The 25,363-nt window shown below is 41.2% G+C and overlaps 1 protein-coding gene across 1 annotated transcript in view; it reads left to right on the forward strand.

Annotated features, from left to right (window-relative positions):
* Window positions 1-25,363, forward strand: part of LOC311034548 (NACHT, LRR and PYD domains-containing protein 3-like) — an 82,347-nt gene that overhangs the window by 2,179 nt on the left and 54,805 nt on the right. Inside the window, exons 2-3 of the mRNA XM_084042428.1 lie at window positions 10,658-10,760; window positions 17,363-17,422. The gene's annotated coding sequence lies outside the window, so the exon portion shown is untranslated. The remainder of the gene's footprint in view (window positions 1-10,657; window positions 10,761-17,362; window positions 17,423-25,363) is intronic.

Raw genomic sequence — 25,363 nt, forward strand, 5'->3', positions numbered from 1 at the left:
GTGAACAAAATACAAAGTGACAACTTCAGTTATACAGTCAGAGCGCTGCACGGTCAGTCGCTCATTCGCTTCGTCAAACAATAACAAACAACTCCTCTTTATGATCCGAACGGCCTCTCGTGGGGCACGGTCTCGAGAGTGTCTATTGTCTTTATATCCAAACGAACATGTAAACGTTTTTCCGCACAAACGGTCCAAATAATAACTAAAGTTCGGGCGGGGTACCCCTGATTTGTAATCCACAAGGAAACTTAGATGCTTGGTTTTGCCTCACCGCTGGCCTCGGCTCCTCCCGACTCCAACACAGACGGCAGCGCGTTCACAAACACCGCAGCGTTCGTTCCCCACGGCAACAACGGTAGGCTTCTTCCTCCGCGAGCCCGCTGGGTTTGAATGTTCCTTGTTTGTTGGCTGCAGCTTACTAGTATCTTAAACTCAGTTAGTTCAACTATAAACTGGCGCCTCGGAGGAGATCTCCTCTTTTCCTCTCCTGTCGCCTCTGCTACACAGGTTAGTGTGATCTGAGCTCTGCGCGCACCACACCCTCTATTTGTCAAGTAAAGTGTGGTATCAACAGGGTTGGGAGGGTTACTTTTAAAAAGGAATCCCCTACAGTTACAAGTTACTTGCTAAAAAATGTAGTCAGTAACGTAATCCCGTTACTCCATTTAAAAAGTAACTACTAGTTACTTTCAGTTACTTTTGGATTACTTTTAAGCAAAACTCTATTTAATTAGATAAAACACGTTTTACCATTGAAAGCAGGCCTGGAATTTCATGTCAATTATCTGAGGGCACAAAGGCCAAATGCCAGGGCAAGAAGGCCATCAAATAAAACGATGATTCCACGGAAATAATGAATTTAACTTGAAGGTTAAGGATGATTTAATTTTAATATAGTATAAGACAAGTGTAACTATCTGTGAAATATAACTCATTCATTTCATAAACTTATGTAGGCCTATTGGGAAATTACCAATATTTGTACAAAGTCATAGCCTATTGGTCTCAATATTTGTCACATTCAGCCCTGGACTTCACTGACTGTAGGGGTCACATTAATCACATTAGAATCACAGATTAGAGATTTTATGTATTTTCCCCACAAGTTATTTTCATTCAAATGAAATGTGATTGAACTTGCACTATTAATGACTTTAGTTGGTTTTTCACAATTTAAAATGTAGTATCTCTTAATTATTAATAATTATAGCTTGTAGATTGGCTTTTTTCACCATTTTAAATTGTTTTAAACTATATATATGTTTTTAAAGGAACAGTTTTTCCAACCAACAGTGACAACAGTTAGCCTATATGGTTCTGTATCAGTGTATGAGTCAGTTTGAGCAGATTTCATTCTAATTGGCTACTATGACTGCCTATGAATTTCATAGGCCTGGGTAGGTCACCCTGGCCTGGCGGAGATCTACCCTGTTGTGCGCAGCAGGTGAAGGCAATTAACTTAAAGAGGAGCTGCGCACCAAAAACAGCTCAAACGATGTGAAACTGTCACATTCTATCTGCTGAAATAAACTTCCCACTTGGATTATTGTTAACACACAAAGAGAACATGGATATTGTTTGCAAAAGGATTATATTTATTGTCCACCAGAACGGTGAGATCACAGCTTCTTTCTAAACTTGACATGCATACTGTTATTTCGACTTATTATTATTTTATTGTTTGGTGACGGTGTTATAATAATGTATAACTTGTTTTTTAAAATTGATGAGGGGAAGGGAAGAATGTAATCTGCCTGTGACCCTGTAAACATTGACTAGACAGTAAAGACTCATTTTATTTATATAGTCTACAAAGAACTCAGGCCTATAAAATTATATTTATACCCCATAGGCTACTCTTTAAATAAAAAGCCTCATTTTATTTGACCTAAAAGAAGACTGCGCTACCGATTATTTATCCCCAATCCAATATACTGTATGTTCTCCTATCTATCCCCCTGTCTGCAGTGTTGCCTGGTCTGATTATTATAAGCCAGATTGGGCTTACTTTTCTGAAGTTGCTTGTAAATAATGGTAGAACGGTTGTGAGCTTGTAGATCGTCTATTTTCAAATAGCCAACATATATAAATATGTACATTGTTTAATGGACGACATATATATCTTTGAAGTGCTCATGTGGCCTTTTATAGTCGCTTCTTTTGGGCTTGTTTTCATAGACTTATTTTCTTATTTCTCTCGCAAAGTCTGGCAACACTGCTCTTGACGCAGCTGTCTCCAGTCTCACTGTGAGGATTTTACACAGAGCTGCGCGCTGCTCAACTCCAATCCATTGCGGTCTGTGCGGACTAGTGTGCGCTCTTGCAGGTGGTTGGTTGTTTCGTTTGGTGTTATAATAATTTATAACTAGTTTGAAAAATTAATGAGGGGAAGGGGAGAATGTAACCCTCCTGTAACGCCCGTTACAACACCCCCGTTACTGTAATCCAGATTACACATTTTAAAATGTACTCTAAAGCGTTACCGTTACGTTTTTCTTTTACTCTGTTACGTAACGGCGTTACATGTAATCCGTTACTTCCCAACCCTGGGTATCAATCACTCAATCACCCCAGTGATCAGACCCATTACCCCTCATGTGAATAGGAAATGTTCATATATTTCACAGTGTCCAACATGTTACATAATCACACGTATATAATAACATGCATAGATAGATCAGATGTCACATATCAATCAGACATAATAACACCCATAGATCAAGCAGATAATTATAATAAATATAATGTGCATTTGTCACAGTCCTATTCATAGGGCTGCACATGTGTCATGTGTTTCGCTAGCCAATCACAGTCCTGAATTTGCAAAGTCAGCCAATCACATTACAGTTAGTGGTGATGACACTAGCTGTAATGTGATTGGCTGACTTTGCAAAAGTATCGATTTGCATTAACAATGGAAGGGTTAGGGGGTATACAAATCTTTTGGTCGGTGTCCAAAACTCACTTATAGGGGGCGGCTACACCGCCCCAAAAATACAGTAGCCTAGGTGAAGTGAAGTGGCATGACATTGTAATATAACAAGAAATGACCAAAGTTATAATAAAGCCGCATGCGGCAGGCTTTTTTTGCCCCAATCTTTTCATAGACCTGATTACTTGTTTTTTGGATTGCTTGTTTCTCTCGCCAAACCTGGCATCATTTAGCGTCACAGAATCTGCGACGCTAAACGCTCTAATGTTTTTTATATAAGTGGTGGCAACATTTTGTGACACCACACGGGTCTTCCCAACAATAGCTAAGATTGAAGTCAGTGTGAACATGGCCAAATAATAACTTAATAGCCAAACTAGGTCTAATGAAGCACGCTAGCATTTAGGCTAACCCTCCTGTCTGAGGCTGCAGTAAAAGTTGCACTGTCTGTGAATGAGGGGAGGCAGCGGAGCAGGGTTACTGCGAGGGGCGGGCCGTCTCCCCATTCGTGTCGCCATTGGCTTAAAGGAGTGAAGGACAGCCAGGACAGCCAATGACACTTAAGTGTCACTCAGGTGTCGCTTGGGTGTCGGACTAGGTCTTAGTCTGTCTGTAGAGCCGCCAGCTTTCAGCATGCGGCTAATAATTACTGTATATCCCTAGTTGTTGTTGTATTTACTACAGTACATTTGCACGTTGCCCATGTGGAATTTGTCTTCTGCTTTTATCTATTATCCAATATTAGGAGCAGTACATTCAGAACCTCCCATTCCACTGACACATGCCTGATGTATTTGACCGACTACATCAAACGTGAGGTAGACGCGGGCAAATACTGCGGCATGGTCATGTTGGACCTCCAAAAAGCGTTCGACACTGTAAACCATTCAATTTTACTTGATAAGCTGAGGGCGATTGGTTTTGACTGCACATCATTAAACTGGATGAGATCCTACTTGGAGGGTAGAGAGCAAGTGGTTGACATCAACGGAACCATGTCCTCTTCCCTCCCGGTGAGCTGTGGGGTTCCTCAGGGCAGCATTCTTGGGCCGTTACTGTTCCTTTTATACATTAACGACATGAATGCTGCCTGTAACTGCAAATTGTTCCTGTTCGCTGATGACTCGGCACTCCTGATCTCGGGAGAGGACAAGTTGCAAGTTGAGGAGGCGCTCAGCTCTGAACTCTCAAAAATCCGTACTTGGCTTACCGATAACAAACTGTCACTACACCTTGGGAAAACTGAATCCATTCTCTTTGGGACCAAACATTCCCTCAGACAGATGGAGGTAAATGATTTCAAGGTCAAAGTCGATGACACAATTATCGCTAGCAAAGAAGAGATTACCTATTTGGGTTGTATTCTCGACAAATACCTGTCGGGTGAAAGCATGGGGACAAAGGTGGTCAAAATAGTAAACCAGAGAACCAAATTTATGGGCAGAGTTTCCTCTTTTGTCAACCCACAGGCCCTCAGGACCCTCTCAGGGGCCCTGATTCAACCACATTTTGACTATGCTAGCACCTCCTGGTACTCCAACACCTCAGTGTCACTGAAGACTAAGCTTCAAACCTCCCAAAACAAACTGATTCGGCTACTCCTCGGATTGGGGCCCATGACCCACCTTTCTCCCGCCCATTTTGCCAGCCTAGGCTGGCTCAGGGTGGAAGACAGGGTTAAACAACTAAAAATGGGACTGGCCTTCAAAATTGTAAACGAAAATTTGCCCGATATGCCCCCTATTCCCGCATATCTGAGTAAATACCTCCAAAAGGTTAGTGACACCCACAGTCACAATACCAGAGGGAGCGTTAACAACAATTTGGTACCACCCACCCATAAAACAAACATGGGCAAATTCTCCTTCTACAGCACTGCCACCCAGGATTGGAATGGGCTAACCCCATCCCTCAAAAAATGCAGTTCGCTGGGCTCATTTAAAAGAGCCTTAAAAAATCACCTTTCAGGAGGCCAAAAGAGGAGGTAGTACCATTTTCCTATTAGATAGCCGACCCCCCCCCCTGTTCTTGTACATATCTCCCCCCCCCCTTTTTTATTTTTTTATTTTCTTTTGTTGTACATAGTATTATATGTATGTATATATGTTTGTATATATATATATATATATATATATATATGTGTATAGATATATATATAGATATATAGATATATATATATTCTTGCTGTTTTTTTTATTTTCTTTGTGTAATGATATTCGAACTGTGATGCCACTATATATGTCTATGAATTGAATACCAAGGCCCTCATTGGAAACAAGTCCGCAAGGACTTTTATGAACGGACCTGTTAGACAAAGTATTTTAAATGTAAATGTGTTGTTTTACATTTTTTTGCCTAATAAAATATTCAATCAATCAAAAGTAGCAAATGACAGGGATTATGTGTGTATGTGTATTTAATGTATGTTATGTGTGTATATTCATGCTATGCATTCCAAATATATCTGATAACAATAGTTTTTGAACTTGTGGATCAACAAACATCTATATAATGCTCATGGCCGCCGCCGCCATTATTGCCAGTATTGCCATGGCAACACTAGTTTTCAAGTATTGCCTGGCATTAATACTTTTTCTTCCAGACCAAATGGCGTTTTTATTTAATTTTGAACACTTCAGTAACATCTAATGAAAACTTAATTGTATGTAGTGAAGAACTGACTGAATCAACCATATTATTAGGGAGCCAAGAGGGCCAAGTGCCTTGGTCCTCTCTTGATATTCTAGGTTTTTTTCTTCCGCCACTTTTTGCTGTTTAGGAAGTCCAGCTGTTGTCCTGGACCTCCTAAACTGCACGATTTGCCTAATCGTGCAGTTTTTTTTTTTTTTTTTTTTACAAAACTCAGCACTATGGTAGAGGGCTATGCCAAACCGCGAAGACACGAAACTCATAACCATTGGCCAAAGGGTGGCGCTATAGCACTCATTGAAAAATGCATTGGTTCTCTACGTTTTTTTTTCTTCTTCTTCCGCCGCTCCAGAGCTAACCGTGTCATTGTTGGACAGTGTGTGGTCACCCCTTGTGTGTCAATGTGATGACTTTAATGACAACAAGTGACTCAGTTAAAGGCCTTACTTTCCTCATGTGCTTTAAATTATGCCAATAATAGAGCGTCGCAGTTCCCGCCCACTTCCTGGTGCCGGAAGTAAATACTCAGTGCATTTTTCCCATTGACTTTTACAAAGATATTTATATAAATTAATTGAAGCCTAGAATCAAGCTATCCAGGATCCTGGTGAATCATGACCATAAAACGTTTGATTCTGTGAAAAAACTTTTTTGAAAACGGCAAAACAAAGGGTATTTATATCATCAAATATAAAATTTTAAAAAATCACAGAAAAAAAGGTTTTATGGTCATGATTCACCAGGATCCTGGATGGCTTGATTCTAGGCTTAAATTGATTGATATAAATATTTTTGGAAAAGTCAATGGGAAAAATGCATCGAGTATTTACTTCCGGCACCTGGAAGTGGCGGAACTGCGACGCTCTATATGCTAGCCTGGAAACCAGATGAATCTGCCAGTGCAAAAAAAAAGCCTTCGGCAGATTAGTCTGGCCCGCTTGGTTGTGATTGGATTTCGCTGCCCCCGAAGTTGTGTGGCACCAATCAGAGCCCAGTATGCAAATATGGTGCGGGTCTACCAGAGGCATCTGCTTTAATTCGCCCTTTGGAAATGCAGGTACCACACAGAGATGCCAGACTAATATCTAGCTACGCAGTGGTATTAGTCTGGCCTAGACCCATAGAGAGAAAGAGTTATGACAAGCTTTGATCTCGCCGCAAAGCGGGCCGCTATGGGCTATAGTTCCACACATTGGAACTATCTCATTAAGATAGCATTTCCGCATTCCATTCTTACATTGGGAGTCAACACTAGTGTTGTCACTCTCATATTAGATCACGCTGGTCTGGCCATGGCAGGCTGTCAGCTGACGGCATGTATTTCTGGGCATAAGCATAATTAGTTGTAGTTTATCATTTTACAGTAGGGGGGGCCTCACCAAATGACTCAAGCCCAGGGCCATTCATCACCCTAAATCCGGCCCTGGCTCTGTGTGTAGGTCTGAGTTCTGTTAGTCTGTTAATTTCCCAGGTGTTTGTTGAGCATCTTATTTTGTAGTAATGTTTGTGCCTTCCTGTCTGCCCTTGTAGATTGTTATAGAGCATGGATGTTCAACTGGCGGCCCGTGGGCCAAATGCGGCCCACAGGGACCTTTCTTGTGGCCCCTGGAGCAAATAGTCGATTTTCAATTAATAAAAAATGTTTTTTTTGGGGGTTAGTGAAAGTTACAGGTATGGTGTGTGCGATATAAAATGTGAGCTTACATCAATCACAGTAATCCTTAATAATCATATTCCATCATATTCAAGGGCTTTTGGAGGGAAATTAGACACTTTAGAGCACTGCAGAGGGGAGGTGTGTGTGTGTGTGTGTGTGTGTGTATTTGTCCAGCTGATGCTCGTTGTCGCTCGTTAATGTCAAGGCAATTATGTTTCTGCACTGTCAAATAGGTCTACATCAGAGCCTTGTATTAGAGAGTTGCGCCAATGAGGGGGCAGAAACAGCGCCAGTCACGTGGTTCATGTAAACAAAACTAGGTACCAGGAGCTATTGACTTCAGTGCATTCCATAAACCTCCGGTTTAGGGCTTTGTCACTATTTGCCAATAGACGGCTATGTAGAAGACCCGGCCCGATGAAGTGAACAGAGGTGACTCAACTCTCCTTGAATGACTCTGGTCTACATCTATTCTAATATAAGATAGCATCGAAGCAAAAGCTTTTTTCTTTTCTTTTTTTTTTTTTTACAAGCAATTAACCCTCTCTGGCTTATAGATATTTTGTTAAAGCAGTTTGTGGGGGGGGGGGGGTTACAGCAGATCAAGTGATTTCCAGTAAATGACTCTAGACACAAGTCAAAGTGAAAGTTGTCAGCTGTCTGCCTTGTTACTATGACAATACAATGTTCAGTGTTCATTACACAACCTCTGCTTTACAGAAGATCAGGCCATTTCCAGTAAATGACTCGTCACAACAAAAAGTCAAAGTATGCAGCTGTTACTTGCACAACACAAAGTATAGACTAGATACTCCGGGTCAAATATTACTATTAAGTAAAAGTACTGGAGTACTTACTTAAAATATTTAGGTGTTCAAAAGTAATAGTTTTGCTGTATTGCTGATTGTATTGTTGACTTATTAACTCTCTGAAACCACCTATTGACTGGCTTTTAGAATGCCTATACAAAAATACAGTCGAATCAACAAAACAGCATGACCATGTTCTGATACAGCCGTGTGTGTGTGTGTGTGTGTGTGTGTGTGTGTGTGTGTGTGTGTGTGCGTGTGTGCGTGTGCGTGCGTGCGTGCGTGCGTGCGTGCGTGCGTGCGTGCGTGCGTGCGTGCGTGCGTGCGTGTGTGTGTGTGTGTGCGTGCGTGTGCGGGTGCATGCATACGTGTGTGGGTGCAGATGATCAGGACATTTCTCAGAAAAGATTCCCAACAAAAAAGTTTTGAAAAGGATATCCCACAGCCTTCAGGTCTATTTTCAGCTTGTCTTGAAGTGTGCATGATATCTTATTTCCCTGAGTTTAACTTAAGGCAGAATTGCAGTCTTACGTGGTGGCTGCCTCCAGGCACCACTTTAGGTTGGGGGGAAAAGTTTGCACTAACAATTAAATGACATACATATTAACGTAATGGTATTAACTGGTTACAAATATCTTGACAGTTACGGGTTCAACGGTTAACCATGAATATTTTGTTATTTTTTTGTTTACATAGGCTTGTGGCCCCCGACCTCAATTCATTTAACAATTTTGGCTCCCTAATCTAGTTGAATACCCTTTTTGCATGTTTCTTTGCCACTCGATTTGCCACTCGATGTGCCATTCACTTTAAGCATGCGCATATCCTCTATTGTTACCTGTGTTATCTCATCCCACTGATTATTGGTTCTTGTTCATCTGTGTTCTGTTAGTCTCGTCCAATCCTGTGTTGATTGAACTTTGAGTTCACCTGTGGTTATATTATAGTGCTGTTTCTACTTAAAAGGATATTTTATCATCTACTCAGGCTTTTGTGAGCCCCCCAGACCGTTTTAAGTTGCTTGATTTATTATTTATATATTTGATATTCATTTTATCAGACCCCCCCTTCCCATACAAACCCATTATAACTTCAAACTCCATGTTTAACATGTTAGATTCATCAAAAACACCCGTCCTTGGTTCTGGTGACTCACCCTGCCCTCCTAATATGCGAGGGGGCCGTGTTTTTTCAATTACATTAAAAATATTAAATACAATAAAATAATGTATCGTAATAAATCAAGCAACTTAAAAATGGTCTGGGGGGCTCACAAAAGCCTGAGTAGATGATAAAATGACCCAAAGTTTTTTTGAAAGTGAAATATCCCTTTAAACTCCACTGTGTAGTCAGTTCCTTGTCAGTTCGTCGTGTGTGTGTGTGTGTGTGTGTGTGTGTGTGTGTGTGTGTGTGTGTGTGTGTGTGTGTGTGTGTGTGTGTGTGTGTGTGTGTGTGTGTGTGTGTGTGTGTGTGTGTGTGTGTGTGTGTGTGTGTGTGTGTGTGTGTGTGTGTGTGTGTGTGTGTGTGTGTGTGTGTGGGGGGGTACGGTCATCTACGTCATTTTCACATCATGCAATTCCAGCCGGCAGATTTGTCGCACCATGGGAGCCAGACTGCAGCCTTGAGTTCAGTGGAATGCATTGGAGTTAATGAGAGACCTGTGGATCAGCTCATGAACAAAATATATTTCTGAATGACAGAGACCTTTAATTGTAAAGTAATTGCTTCTGGAAAATAAAAGAAGACATATCACACATTGTGTTCTGCTGTGTTGCTTTTCGATGTGTCCACTGTATCCGTTTATTGAGCTATCTAAAGCGTACTAAGTAAGTGATACTGCAGAGACAGAAACCAGTGTTGCCATGTCCGCTTATTATAAGCGACTTTGGGCTTATAGTTCTGTGAAGTTGCTTGTAAATATTTGTGGTTGCGGGCTTTTTTCTAAAGTGTAGTTGATTATTTGGGCTTGCTAAACAATTTTTAAATTGTTTTAACCAGTGGTTCTCAATTATTTGTATGTCATGGACCCCCAAATGAATATGTATTTGTCCCTAACCCCCATCTGAAAATGTTTTGTGCCAGGGAGCCCTGTATCAGATTTGTGGAGTTAAATATAATTTAAATATTTAAATTTTTATTTCAAGATTTTTTTTTGAAAATAGCAGATCTACAACCTCACAACGCCTCGCACCGAGACACGTTGTGAGTTGTAGATCGGCTATTTGCAATGTATACAGGCTAGTGCTCATAATGGCCTAGTGCCCTATAGTTGCTTCTTTTGGGCTTGTTTTCCTAGACCTGTTTGCTTATTTCTCTCAAAAAATCTGGCAACACTGCCAGAAACAATACGTGCCACTGTTTAGATTCCTCAATACAATTATACAAAAACCTGTGATATGTCTTTCATATTCTTGAACCGATTAACTGACAAAGGACACAATCATTCAGAAATAGTGTTTGTTCACAAGCTGGTCCAGCCGGCTGCTTCCGGCTTTAGTTTTGGCTCCTATGCGCGTCAATGGTGTCTGCCTGGCTGGCCCCTAGGCTGACTGTGCCTTCTTTTTATATACCTTGCCAAACACCAACTAATACAGAGGTTGTCAACAGGTGCTGATTTGCTGATTGGCTGGATGTTTCGTCTATAGTCACCTCCAGACCCGCCCACTTTACTGTCTCCACATGTGCTTTGTGCTCATGAATATGTAAGCAGGTATGTGATGTCTCACCCCTACACTATGTTACTGTCACACTGGCTTAAAGAGTGTTCTAATGTATATACTGTCATAAAACATAAACCAGACATATTTAACAGCATACACTATAACCATCACATTCACAAATCATTGTATTATACTTGGTCAGAACTGACTGATTCTGACATTTGTATAGACAAAATAAAGAATATGATGCATATATTAATAAATAGCCTCACCAGGTGTCATATTGTTGTACAATACTGATTAATATGAAGAAACATTCTCTTTCAATGTCTCCTCTGCAGATGAAGATCAACTTTGACTTGATCTGGATGTAAATTCACCAGGTAAGAATCCTGTAAGGGAATATTACAAATGTTTGATGAATGTATTATGTGTTCTTACATTGTATATTATGACTGTAGAAAATAATTGTATAAGATATATATTTTTTTTTAATCTGTATGTATATTTATTTAGTAGTTAAAAAAATATGTTCAGTGCTTGCAAGATAGCAACAGCAGGTAACAATGCATGAAGTGTCAGGCGGCTCAGGCCCATTCTGGTGAATGAAGTCATCTGGTTGTTTTACTGACACAGATATGATATCATGTGATTAAGATAAACTTATTGTAGCCATAGCTGGATTATGATAATATTGTAGGCCTACTTATACTGTACAGGCACGCGTCCATTTTTCAATCAAAGTCAATCAAAATGAACAAAAGTAATCCAATAACTCGTCAGGATAAATCATTAAAGAATCCATAGTCCAGGCAATAATCTGACAGAAACTAATCTGGTTTAATGACTCATTTATATACCTGTGTATATCTCAGTGATTGTATATATATATATTCCACAAATAGGCCTATTGGCCTTGCAAAATAGATCGCCCATATAAACATATAGTTACACATAGTCTGACTTCACAATGAATTAGTATAAAAAATGATAATGGTCACAATGTTTAATTGCATTTTTAGAATATCAAAATGTTTTCTTTTATAGCGAAAATAGCCAATCTACAAGCTGTCATGAAGAGGTTTTGCAGCCTATATATTATGGTTGTTTGATGTACAATGAAGTATATCTTAAGTAGTAATTTAAATGTAAAAAATAATGCACCATAAACACATTAGAATGGAATAAGTTTGGAAAAACCCATTGGTTTGTGATCAGATTGATGCTTAATTAAAAATAAAGACATCAGGATTAAACCTGGCTGTTAGCCTGGCCTGGAGCAACTGGCTGAATTAATCTGGCGAGATAACTCGGCTTCATGAAACCGATTCATGGCTAAACCAAGATAAATGCATCCATAGCTGATAACACCTGGGTTAATCTGCTATAGGTTTTGTGAAACAGGCCCTGATGGCTTTTGTTTGAACTAATCAACATTCACACCTTTGTATTTGTCTGAAGCAGACAGGGGTCATCAATGTTTCCGTGGCAAGACTTGTCCATGTCTTTTTTTAAATGTAAAAATGATAATAAATACATAATGAAACAGTTACTTTTATTCATTATAATTGTTCAGGTAATGTGTGAGGAAAGCACTGACTGTACTGATAAGAGCCAATTAGTCTCAAGTTTTCCTCAGAATAGATACAGATTTAATTAATGCAGACATTTTGTTTTGCAATATTGCAAAACAAAATGTTCCATCACAAACCGGCATGGTGATGACCCCTGAAGAGGAGTTTAGTCTGATATATGCTCTAGAGTTCTCAAATTCTACCCGAACCCGACCGGGCCCGACCCGACCCGACATTTTCGGGCCGAGCCGGGCCTCAAAAGTATGCTAATTGGTCGGGCCGAGCCGAGCCTCGGGCTCCATGAAAAAAAAAAATATATATATTTTTTTTAATGATTTTTTTAAATAATAATAGATAAATACACATTCAGAACAGAAAAAAAAAAACTTATTTTTTCCCCCCTCGGGTTTTTTCGGGCTTTCGGGCCTAACATGATAGCAGTAATAGTCGGGTTCGGGCCGAGCCTCGGGCCGGCCCAGTCGGGCCCAGTTAGGGCCGAGCCTTAATTTTCAGGCCCGTTGAGAACTCTAATATGCTCCATCTCTCTTCTTATTCTTCTATTGCTTCTTATTCTACTGTCTACAAACATTAAATACAGGAAAGAACATTGACGAACAAGAGCAGCTCAAATGTATGTAGAACATAGCCGCAAGCAACTCTTAGATCCTACTTTTAATATCTGGAATGTAGAGTTGCATTACAAACCCTTGACAGCCTACACCAAACGGAAAATTCTGATCTGATTGTATTATACAATGTTATAACATTGTCTTCTTTTTAAATGTCTCCTCTGCAGATGAAGGTTGATCATCTAGATGTGAATTCACCAGGTAAGAATCCTACAAGGGAATATTATGTCTGATTAGTACATGTGGTATTATGAGTATATGAAAGTATGAAAAGATTGTATAAGATAATGGTGAAGGATTTGTAAAAATCAACAGACAGATCAATGTTTGAACAGTACTGTTTTGCATATATACAACCATGAAAGATGATGGTGATGACGTTTTTAAAAATGTATATTTGATGTCTACATAATATCTGTACTGTATATTCATAATGTTTCAGGAGTAGGTGAACATATCATTGAATTAATGATATTGTTTTAATATATGAATGTATGAAAGTATACAAATATGAACAAGTCACTTAACACATCGGGTGAAGAGTAGCGCTCTGGTGCCGAACACGGTCCGAACCGTGTTTGGTGTCTTTTTGTTTTTTTTGTTTTTTTCCATACGGGAGGGGCTGGAGCAGCTTTGGGATCACCCACGGTGAATTTGAGAAGGATGGGCCAGATGCATCATTGTGTCAAAAAACATGGCGCACATCCGCTTCCGCTCTATGTCCTTCTGTAAAACCCCTATAACTCCGAAACTTTTTACGCTGGGAAAACCACTCATTTTGTGTGCACGATCGATCCGCCATGGTTACTCGCGTGAGCGATGTTATCGTTCCAGGCGTTAGTTAGTCAGTACCATCGGGCAAAATGGAGGCATGCTTTTTTTTCTCATGGAATGCACGTCGTGGAGTTTACAGTTTAAACAGCGCTGCGCAGCTCAACGGTGAGATTTCGGCACCGAACGTAATCTGTTATTATAAAATGCTGGCACCCGATGTGTTAACCTGTAACTGCTCCCTGGGCGCTCTTAAAAATGCAGGTGAACTTCCTGACATCCTGATTGGCTGTTTTTTCATTCTGTCCTGTTAGTGCTGTGTCTACTTAAACTCTCCTGTGTAATTAGTTCCATGTCTGCCTGCTTGTCCTGCACATGGGTCCTACTTCACACTCATATCCTGGCAGTGTTGTGAGCTTGTAGATCAGCTATTTTCCATACATATGAATTAAGACACATTAAACAGCCACTGTGTGTGTGTGTGTGTGTGTGTGTGTGTGTGTGTGTGTGTGTGTGTGTGTGTGTGTGTGTGTGTGTGTGTGTGTGCGTGTGCGCGTGCGCGTGCGTGTGTGTGTGTGCTCTTCCTCCCAAACACCAACTAATAATGAATTAATAATAATGAATTGCATTTTTATGGCGCTTTTCTAAGTACTCAAACTCACTCAAAGCGCTCTTACAATGGTTCATTCATTCATTCAGGGAGGGGACATTGGGAGGTGGAGCGGCGAACATTCGACGCCAGCGTCCCCACTTTTCCCACATTCACACAAAAACAACTAATACAGAGGTTGTCCTGATTGGCTGTTTTTAGCGGTGCCAACCGCTCTACACTTGACTTTGTCCGTCCGTCCGTATGTTATGTCCATGAGTACGGGATGAGCACGGCAAAGAAGCAACACATACAAACACACGCACACACACACACACACACACACACACACACACACACACACACACACACACACACACACACACACACACACACACACAGACTTGGAGATTGCCTATGCCATCTCTCCTCTCATTGGCCACACGTGCCACTGGTTATCAAAGAGGGGTCCAGGGACCCCCAGCGTATGTTATGTCCGTCCGCCCGTATGAGCACGGGATGAGCACGGGATTTTAAACAGCTATAACTCCAGTTTGCAGCATGCCACCAAGTCCAAATTTGGTATGTGGACTTAGACCACCGATAGGGACCAGCATGAATTGATGAAGTTATCAAAGAGGGGTCCAGGGACCCCCAGCGTATGTTATGTCCGTCCGCCCGTATGAGCACGGGATGAGCACGGGATTTTAAACAGCTATAACTCCAGTTTGCAGCATGCCACCAAGTCCACATTTGGTATGTGGACTTAGACCACCAATAGGGACGAGCATGAATTGATGAAGTTATCAAAGAGGGGTCCAGGGACCCCCAGCATATGTTATGTCCGTCCGCCCGTATGAGCACGGGATGAGCACGGGATTTTAAACAGCTATAACTCCAGTTTGCAGCATGCCACCAAGTCCACATTTGGTATGTGGACTTAGACCACCAATAGGGACGAGCATGAATTGATGAAGTTATCAAAGAGGGGTCCAGGGACCCCCAGCGTATGTTATGTCCGTCCGCCCGTATGAGCACGGGATTTTAAACAGCTATAACTCCAGTTTGCAGCATGCCACCAAGTCCACATTTGGTATGTGGACTTAGACCACCAATAGGGACGAGCATGAATTGCTGAAGCCCCGCCCCCTCTGTCTTCCCATTGGCTGGCCTTTAAACAGCCATAACTCAAGTTCGCAGCATGCTACGGAGTACAACTTTTGTACATGGACTAAAACCACCAATAGGGACGAACTGTCATTACTTAAGCCCCGCCCCCTCTGTCTGCCCATTAGCTGGGCTTTAAACAGCCATCATTCCAGTTTGCAGCATGCTACCAAGTACAAATTTGGTAAGTGGACTCAGACCACCAATAGGGACGAACTGAAATGATTTAAGCCCCACCCCAAAGGCACCGCTTCCTTCACACAGGGTGTGATTTTTTTCATCTATAGTCACCTCCAGACCCGCCCACAGTACTGTCCCCTCCTGCTGTCACATGTGTTTTGTGCTCATGAATATGTAAGCAGGTATGTGATGTCTCTCATCTATGCTATGTTACTGTCACACTGGCTTAAAGAGCAGGGGTCATCACTATGTCCTTTATTATCAATAAATAATAATGCAGTGTATCTGAAACATATTTTCATTATAATGTTCTCATTGTGTTCATGTAATGTGCGCTGAAAGCACTGACGGTACTGATAAGACCCACTTATTGAACTCCCAAACATGGTATAGTCTTGAGCCATGCTGCATTGATACCTGTATAACACCAGGTTTATAGGACACTGATTTAATTAATGCAGAAATACTATCATTTTAAAATGTGTATCACATTGGCACAGACACTATGGCACATCCGGAGTCCACTGGTAGGGGTAAGTCTGTGTAACTGGTAATATTATTGACCGCTCATTATTATTGTCTGTGGCAAATATAACATCTGACAAAGATGTCCATCACAAGCCGGCATGGTGATGAACCCAGTAGGGCATACATGGGCAACTGGCATCCCGGGGGCCACATGCGGCCCCCACCTTCACTTAATGCGGCCCGCAGGTTAATATCAGAACACTGATATATTATTGATTTCAGCTGTTACAATTCCAAACATGCAAACATGACCCGCTTTAATTACTTCAGTCTATATTAGTAGCTTAATGACTAGTATTACAATTCTATTGTATTTTTTATATCCAATGTATTTGTATTTAAGTTCATGAAGTTAACATAAGTATAACTAAATGCATTTGAAATTAAATAAAAAAAATACTTTTCAGGAAAAAAATCTGGATTCCAATTCAAAAATTGCAGAAATAGCAGATCTACAAGCTCAGAACGCGTCGCACTGCAACGCGTTTTGAGCTTGTAGATCGGCTATTTTGGCTACTTTTGTGTGACATAGAATGGCAATTCATGAAATGAATTTATGAAAAAAGTTAAAATATGTAGATAAGAGCTTTCTGCCCGACAGTATATGCAATGTGTCCCTCTGGAGTGAGTTTGGTAATATAGTGGCCCTCTGGAGTGAGTGTGGTAATATAGTGGCCCTCTCCATCATCACAGTTACCCACTCCTGCAGTAGAGTGTGTACAGTATGTTCTGTAATAAATCATAAACCACTCAGTCATGTAAAACAATACAGTTGCAACCACAGAATCACACTATGACACACTATGGATGTAAAACATCCATGACTATGCAACGCACGTACATTGTTGATGATAAAAAGCATTAAAACATGAATGCATTCACTGTGTATTGACTGTGCTTCACTCCACTATGTTTTATCCACAACACACTGGATGTAGAATGCTGTATAGATGCCAGTATAGTTTCTATTCTTCTGTGTTTAAAATCCTCTATTAAACTGTTATTTGCTATTCATGAAAGCAGTGGATATAATAACTTAAATCAACACGGATTGTTACTCTTTTACTTGGACTATATAATTGTCATTATATAATAATGACAGTGATTCAGTGAATTGAATAGATTGGATATGTGCACACTCATCACTAGATCACTTCTAACAACTGTGTCCCTTATGGGTCAAAATGTATATAATGTATTGTCTTTGTTTTCAGTGATGGACAGATAGAAACACCAGGTAACAACAACAGATGTTACTGAAGGTCATTCCATTGGTGAGTCATGCATGACGTCTCAGAGCTGTTTGACAGATACACATTTACTTTATTAAGTGAACAAAACATCATCTCTTCCTCAGGACTGAAACACACCATTTCACACAACATTCTTTATATTAACAACAATCCATGTTTCAACTGTACCTATAAAGCAATGTCCAACATCTTTTTCTAATTGAGTCTTTGTTAGTTGATGTGGGGAATGTGCACCATCTAGTGGACTCATTGTACAACTACACCACCTGATGTGTGATTTCTCTGCTGTAGTTTTAAACTGACTCATCATCTCAGAAGTGGACTGACCACTAGGTGAAGAACATGTTAATACAGACTGGATGTAGTAAATAAAGCATTTATTCCCAGTAGGATATAGAGTTTAAATTATTCCAAGTTGTTAAGGTTCTTTGTTAAATTGTTAAACCGTTCTGTCCTTCATGACAGCAGTGGATATAATAACAGCAATCAATCAAGATCTGCATTCACCTACAGTCACTGTATATGTGTGATAGTGTTTTATTATAGTTGTATTAAATGCAGTTCTAAAGTGTAACTTTAGAACTGCCTGTAACACTTGTAATAATACAATATGTGATCTGTAGAGAAGATTATGACACATTATCCAGATATGTCTGCATATTGCTGTGGAAAATATAATAACAAAGACTGGTTGGAGTCATCTGGAGGAAGAGATACAATTTTCTTACAGGACTTTGATGGAGATGTATTGATGTTGTTTTGTTGTTCTGTAACTGATATATAGGATGTGCATGTGACAACAATTAAGCGTTCTATTTACAATTTAGGTATTTAACATAGTGACACGTGTTTATTGAACTCTAGTGAATAATACACAGATAAAGTATTACAATAATAGAGTGTAGAGAGAACCATGCATGGCCTCAAAGAGACGAGGATACCAGGTCAACAGTGAATTTAGCATCTGTCTAAATAACATACTATCCAAATCACATTCTGTACATTTGTTGTAAAAAAAAATCTAATCTAAAAACAATAGAACAAGTGACCAAGATGTGTCTGCAAAGTAGCCATATCTTGGTCATTCGCTAGCATCCATCGAAAGAAAATGTGTCAAGAAGGAGTATAGGGAGAGTGAAGTGCTAGGATCTGAGTCTGAAGAGGTGAGTCTTCAGATTACGGAAGAACATTGGGAGTGAGTCAGCAGTTCTCACTACAACGGGGAGTTTAAAACAAAGTTTGGGAGCCAGGATGGAGAAGAGTCTAGGATGTGTGGAGCGTTGTCCAGGCCACCTGATTCGGATGCTATCAATGCATTGAATGGGAGATTATCACGTTCTATCAGACCATTGAATGGGCGAAGTAGGCGACCTACTAGCTACCCCGCGATTTGTCAGACCATTCATTGGGCGTAATCAGGAGCTACTGACCTACCGACGGAGATGACTTAAATACTTCAGTTTCGGTTTTGGTTTTGGTTGTTTTGGTTTCGGACCATGACGGAGGCGCGCAGTCTCAGGCAAGCTGGAGCCCCGCGACGGACCACCGAGGGAGCTAAAGCGACCGAGTTGCCGTCCGGAGCGGTGCGACGCTCGCCTGAGCCTACTCAGCGCCGTTGGAGTTATGTACCGATAGGCACAGAATCGTAAATATTGTTGTGGGGACTGCTCCGCCTCCGTCGGTAGGTCAGTAGCTCCTGATTACGCCCAATGAATGGTCTGACAAATCGCGGGGTAGCTAGTAGGTCGCCTACTTCGCCCATTCAATGGTCTGATAAAACGTGATAATCTCCCATTCAATGCATTGATAGCATTCGAAGCCGGTGTCCAGGCGAGGGTTTAACACTCGCATGACGGCATTAAGCCACACGCTATAACACCACCTCCCCGTACAGCGGGATACCATTTTCTTTGAGATATCAATTAGCATTTCAATCCCACTCAGTAGGCTATGCTTCATTTAGTTTAGGCCTACAGGCAGAACATTTGAATCTAATATAGGCTATAACTGGGAATGTGTTTACGGGAGGAAAATATTCCCAGAAACATGGCCAGTGGCTTTACCCATGTCATTAAATACCAGCAGTTCAGTCGCTTTTACGTTGTAAAAAATAATTCACTGGTAGCGACAGAGTAAACAATGATTCCTTACATAGATTAACATTTCAAAGTTACATTTATGCCTGCTGTCTGCAGCCAGCATCTGTCTCAATGTGCACAGATGGTTTTAGTTTTGTTTGCCTGATTTACTTTTACTTCTGTAACTGTGTTTAGTATGTTCAATTTATGTGTGTAGGTCTGAGTTTTGTTAGTCTGTTAATTCCACAGGTGTATGTTGAGCATCTTATTTTGTAGTAATGTTTTTACCTGTTACCGGTGTTGTCTCATCCCACTGATTATTGGTTCTTGTTCACCTGTTTTCTCGGCCAATCCTGTGTTGATTGTACTTTGAGTTCACCTTTGTCCTGTTAGTGCTGCGTCTTCTTTATAAACTCCCATGTGTAATTAGTTCCATGTCTGCCTGCTCGTCCTGCATTTGGGTCCTACTTCACACTCATATCCTGGCAGTGTTGTGCATACGATGCATTGTGAGCTTGTAGATCAGCTATTTTCCATGCATTGTAACATCATCATAATATGTTGATTGACAAAGTATAAATCAGGTTTAAGACACATTAAACAGCCACTTATTGTGCGTGCGTGCGTGTGCGTGCGTGCGTGAGTGCGTGTGTGTTCTTCCTCCCAAACACCAACTAATACAGAGGTTGTCAACAGGTCCTGACGTCCTGATTGGCTGGATCTTTCGTCTATAGTCACCTCCAGACCTGCCCACAGTGCTGTCTCCACCTATACCGTATGTCATGTGCTTTGTGCTCGTGAATATGTAAGCAGGTATGTGATGTCTCACACCCACACTGTGTTAATGTCACACTGGCTTAAAGAGTGTTCAAAGAGTGTTTTAATGTAGGCTACATTAAATCATACACTTATTCATACATCGTTAGCTCCATTATGGAGCCAATGCAGAGGGAGAGACACAATCTCCTTGTATGACATCACTTCATTGTGTTCATGAATACATTGATTCCTGATGGCTTTGAGCTCATCAACATTCACACCTTTGTATTTGTCTGAAGCAGACAGGGGTCATCAATGTGTCTGTGGCAAGACTTGTCCATGTCTATTTTTAAACTTAAAAATAATGAAACATTTACTTGTATTCATTATAATTAAGTGTGCCTGCCATGTAATGGCAAAACACTTATTGAGATCCTCCATATTTATTAATAATAATAATATTTGTCGCCACAAAAGTTTGCCGGAACGTAACTGCCGCACGGTTTACACTACCGCAACAATATATACATCAAAACGTGCGGCTTGGCCGGGAATCGTGTGCTCGGAAGTTTTTCGCCGTTACGCACTACCATTGCGACGTTATTCACGAAAAGCGATGACGTCATTTTCGCGGGAAAGGCTCACAAGCCACCTTTATAGAATATAAACACAAGTCGGGCCGACACAAGTACAAAAAGCTTCAAAATGATTGTTAGAAGATTATTTTACGATCTTTGTGGATATTATTGAAGATTAACATGATTTGAAGAAAAAAACATTTAATAAAAACGATTTTTTTTATTTTCTTAATTTTAGCGTCCGTTTTCATGAAAATGTTGACTATAGCACCTTTAAAACTCTACATCTCTACAAATTCTACTTAGGACTCCATTGTTCTTTTTTTGGGTGGTCCCTCCGTGCACACGCCGCACATCTTTTGGGGTGGTCCTTGCTGTGTTCTGCACTTTTCACTCTAATTTACAACAGTTATAAACTCACTCAGATTCAGTCAACAGCTTGTTGATGTCACGGTTATTATGATGCATTGGTCAGAACTCTCCACAAAACAGGTTTCTAATGATAAACTATTACAACTATAATACATCTTGTAGGAGCCAATATGGGTGTTTTTGATTTATTACGGGGCCAGGCTTCCAGCATGGACCCGTTTTGTTATTGGCATTATTCCATTTCTTCTGCCGTTTTTGCCAGTTCTGGCTGAACCGTGCATACGCTTTTTATGAAACTCGGCCATATGATAGATAGTCATGAAAAACGATCAAGAAATAAATCTCACAATCTTTCGTGAAAAGGTGGCGCTATAGCACTCAGTTGAAAATGCCAACTTTGAACAGGTACAACTCATGCCCTGTTTGACCTACAGCCATGAAACTTCGATGCACACATGCGTCTCCTCATACCTAACAACTTTCACTGTTTGACTTTTGACCTCTGACCTTTAGATCTCCCACCATTTCGAATTATATGAAAAGCAGTAAAAAGCAGTTAAAACCCATCTCCTCCTGGGATTTTTGAGCAATCTGCACAAAACGTTTTACACATGAACTTTGGACCTATGCCGACCAAACGGTGCAAGCGGATTTTTTTTTTTTTAAGTGAAAAAATGAAGGTTTAATTAGCCAATGAATATTGCAGTTTTATGACAATTATTCATCTGCCACTAACACATACATGCAGACTTACCATTCTTTGAAACTTTGCAGAAATGTAAAGGGCCATTCCAAATATCACTGAAACCAATCTTACTCCAATTGGTCAAACGGGGGCGCTATAGCAATTTTTTGAAAATGCAAACTTTAAACAGGCAAAAGTCATGCCTCGTTTGGCCGACAGCCATTAGACCTGCTTACACATGTGCCTTGACTAATGAGGAACACATCTATCACGTTGACCAGTAAGCACCGCCCTTAGATTGTCCGCAATCTTGAGCAGTTTGAAAAACACTTAAACCCAGGATTTTTCAGCTATTTGCGTGAAACTGTATAATCAGTGTGATCTCTTTTTTTCAGAGGTTTGTCTGTTGGTCCAATAGCTTCCCGCTTAAGTGTATGTCTCACAACCTCAAGGTCACAGGTTCAAGCCTCACTTGGTGCAGACTTCATCTAAGTTGCATTTCACACAACATGACTATCGATGAATACATCTGTAATTGTTAAAGATAACATGAAATACTTAATTGAGTGTTTTTTACATACTTCATTGTGAAAATAGCTGATCTCACAACTTTTCAGATAGCAATGAGAGTATGTTTTTTCAATGTATAACATACTTCATTGTGAAAATAGCCGATGTACAATCTGACAACTTTTAATGGTTTGTGAGCTTGTAGATCGGCTACTTTCACTAGTTTTGGTTCTGAGGAGATGTACAATTTCTTCATTGGTAAATGGTTTGTGAACGAGTGATCTTAGTGTTAGTGAAACAGGGGCTTGGGTCATGACAGAAGGCAAGAGTTTGTGATCCTCAACAGACAATATCAGCCTGGACAAAGCTATAGCACTATGGGTAGTGTTGCAGCTACCTAAGAGTGCCTCACGACCGCAAGGTTGCCGGTTCAAGCCTCACTTGATGCAGACTCATTTAAGTTGAATTGCAAAAAACATGACTCAATCTATTCCGTTTCCATGGCTCTCTCTCTCTGAGGGGCGGCCATAGCTGAGTGGTTAGGGAGCCAGAGGTTCTGGTCGCCCCAGGTACCATTCCAGGCCAGGTCAGCAAATGTGTCAATGAAATTTGTCCCTGAGCAAGACTCTTAACCCCTAATTGCTCACAGGCCCTCATTGGAAACAAGACCGCAAGGACTTTCATGAACTGACCTGTTAAAGGAATTATCATTTCTCTTTCTCTCTCCTGGCCCCGTATTATCGCTGCTTGCAGCTATATTTTGATTTATATTCCTTATTTGGTGGTGTAATTGCACTGCCAAGCCACAAGGGAGCATATGGCGCATTGGTGGTGGTTCACGTCACCTACTCAATGATATAATGAACACACGTGTGCGACTCCGGTGTGTTTGGACTCGGAGAGAAGCAACAGTTCTTACCGCACGTTATAGCACACACTTAGGAATTTAGGAAACAAACATAGAAACAAAAGGAAATATAGCTGCAAGCAGCAATGAGCGGTTTCGAGAATAATGGCAGACTGGCAGACTGTGACAGAGTGGCAGACTGGCAGACTGGCAGACTTTGACAGAGTGGCAGACTGGCAGACTGGCAGACTGTGACAGAGTGGCAGACTGGCAGACTGGCAGACTGTGACAGACTGTGGCAGACTGGCAGACTGGCAGACAGACAGACTGTGGCAGACTGGCAGACTGGCAGACAGACAGACAGACAGTGACAGAGTGGCAGACTGGCAGACTGTGACAGACTGGCAGACTGGCAGACTGTGACAGAGTGGCAGACAGACAAACAGACAGACTGTGACAGAGTGGCAGAGTGGCAGACTGGCAGACAGACAGACAGTGACAGAGTGGCAGACTGGCAGACAGACAGACTGTGGCAGACTGGCAGACTGGCAGACAGACAGACAGTGACAGAGTTGCAGACTGGCAGACAGACAGACAGACTGTGACAGAGTGGCAGACTGGCAGACTGGCAGACAGACAGACAGTGACAGAGTGGCAGACTGGCAGACAGACAGACAGACAGTGACAGAGTGGCAGACTGGCAGACAGACAGACAGACTGTGACAGAGTGACAGAGTGACAGAGTGGCAGACTGGCAGACTGGCAGACTGGCAGACTGGCAGACAGACAGTGACAGAGTGGCAGACTGGCAGACAGACAGACAGTGACAGAGTGGCAGACTGGCAGACAGACAGACAGTGACAGAGTGGCAGAGAGAGAGAGAGAGAGAGAGAGAGAGAGAGAGAGAGAGAGAGAGAGAGAGAGAGAGAGAGAGAGAGAGAAAATAAAGAGAGAGAGAGAGGGGGGGAGAGAGAGAGAGAGAGAGAGAGAGAGAGAGAGAGAGAGAGAGAGAGAGAAAAGAAAGAGAGAGAGAGAGGGAGAGAGAGAGAGGGAGAGAAAAGAAAGAGAGAGAGAGAGGGAGAGAGAGAGAGAGAGGGAGAGAGAGAGAGAGAGAGGCAGTGAGAAAGAGAGGCAGTAAGAGAGAGAGCGAGAGAGAAGAAGTGAACATGCATTAATTAACAAAGTCATGATTTTTGTTCAGTAAATTATATTTGGACCGGTTAAATTGGGGTTTGAACCAGGGACCTATAGACTTGTGGGTAGACAGTGTAAAGGATAAGGATAATTTCAGGTCCGTTCATGAAAGCCCTTGCGGTCTTGTTTCCAATGAGGGCCTGTGAGCAATTAGGAGTTAAGAGTCTTGCTCAGGGACAAATTTCATTTCATCGACACATTTGCTGGCCTGGCCTGGAATCGTACCTGGGGCAACCAGGGCCTCTGGCTCCCTAGGTGGGCTCACTAACCACTCAGCTATGGCCACAGTACAGACTGAGCCATTGGATAGACAGAATTGGATTTCATATGTGGTAAGTTATCATACAGCATGGGTTGCTTATTATATACATACAAGCTCATAACGCGTCACATTGTAGATCGGCTGTATGTGGTTACTGTAGATGTTGTATTAATAATTACATCTGCAAAGTAACAAGTAACTAAAGCTGTCATCTGCTGTAATTGTAGTAGAGTAGAGTAGTAAAGTAAAAGTACCTAAAAATTGTACTGTGCATGTGGCAGGTGTGATTGGTGATGAGTGAGAGCAGGTGAGAGGGGTGGATCCAATCCATGGGAATAGGGGGAATTCCAAATGATGATCACCTCAACGCATTGTTGGGGACAGGGATCGAACCAGCGACCTATGGATTCACAGGCTGCCTCTCTTCTCATTGAGCTAAAGATATGGCCTCCCTGATGGTGTCTGTTGATATCTATAGGTTTTTCCGTCCTATAGGTTCTTCCGGTGTGAGATTGTAGATCAGCTATTTTCACAAGAAAGTATGTCATACATAAAAAACAACTACTCTCAAAAGCAATTCATGGTATTGTTTAAAAAGTGCACATGTCTGAATTAACAGGGTCATGTTTTGTATAATGCAATTTAAATGTAAACTGTGACGAGTGGGGTTTGAACCG

Source organism: Gymnoscopelus microlampas (assembly GCF_963454915.1).
Source record: "Gymnoscopelus microlampas genome assembly, chromosome: 19".
Taxonomy (NCBI): Eukaryota; Metazoa; Chordata; class Actinopteri; order Myctophiformes; family Myctophidae; genus Gymnoscopelus; species Gymnoscopelus microlampas.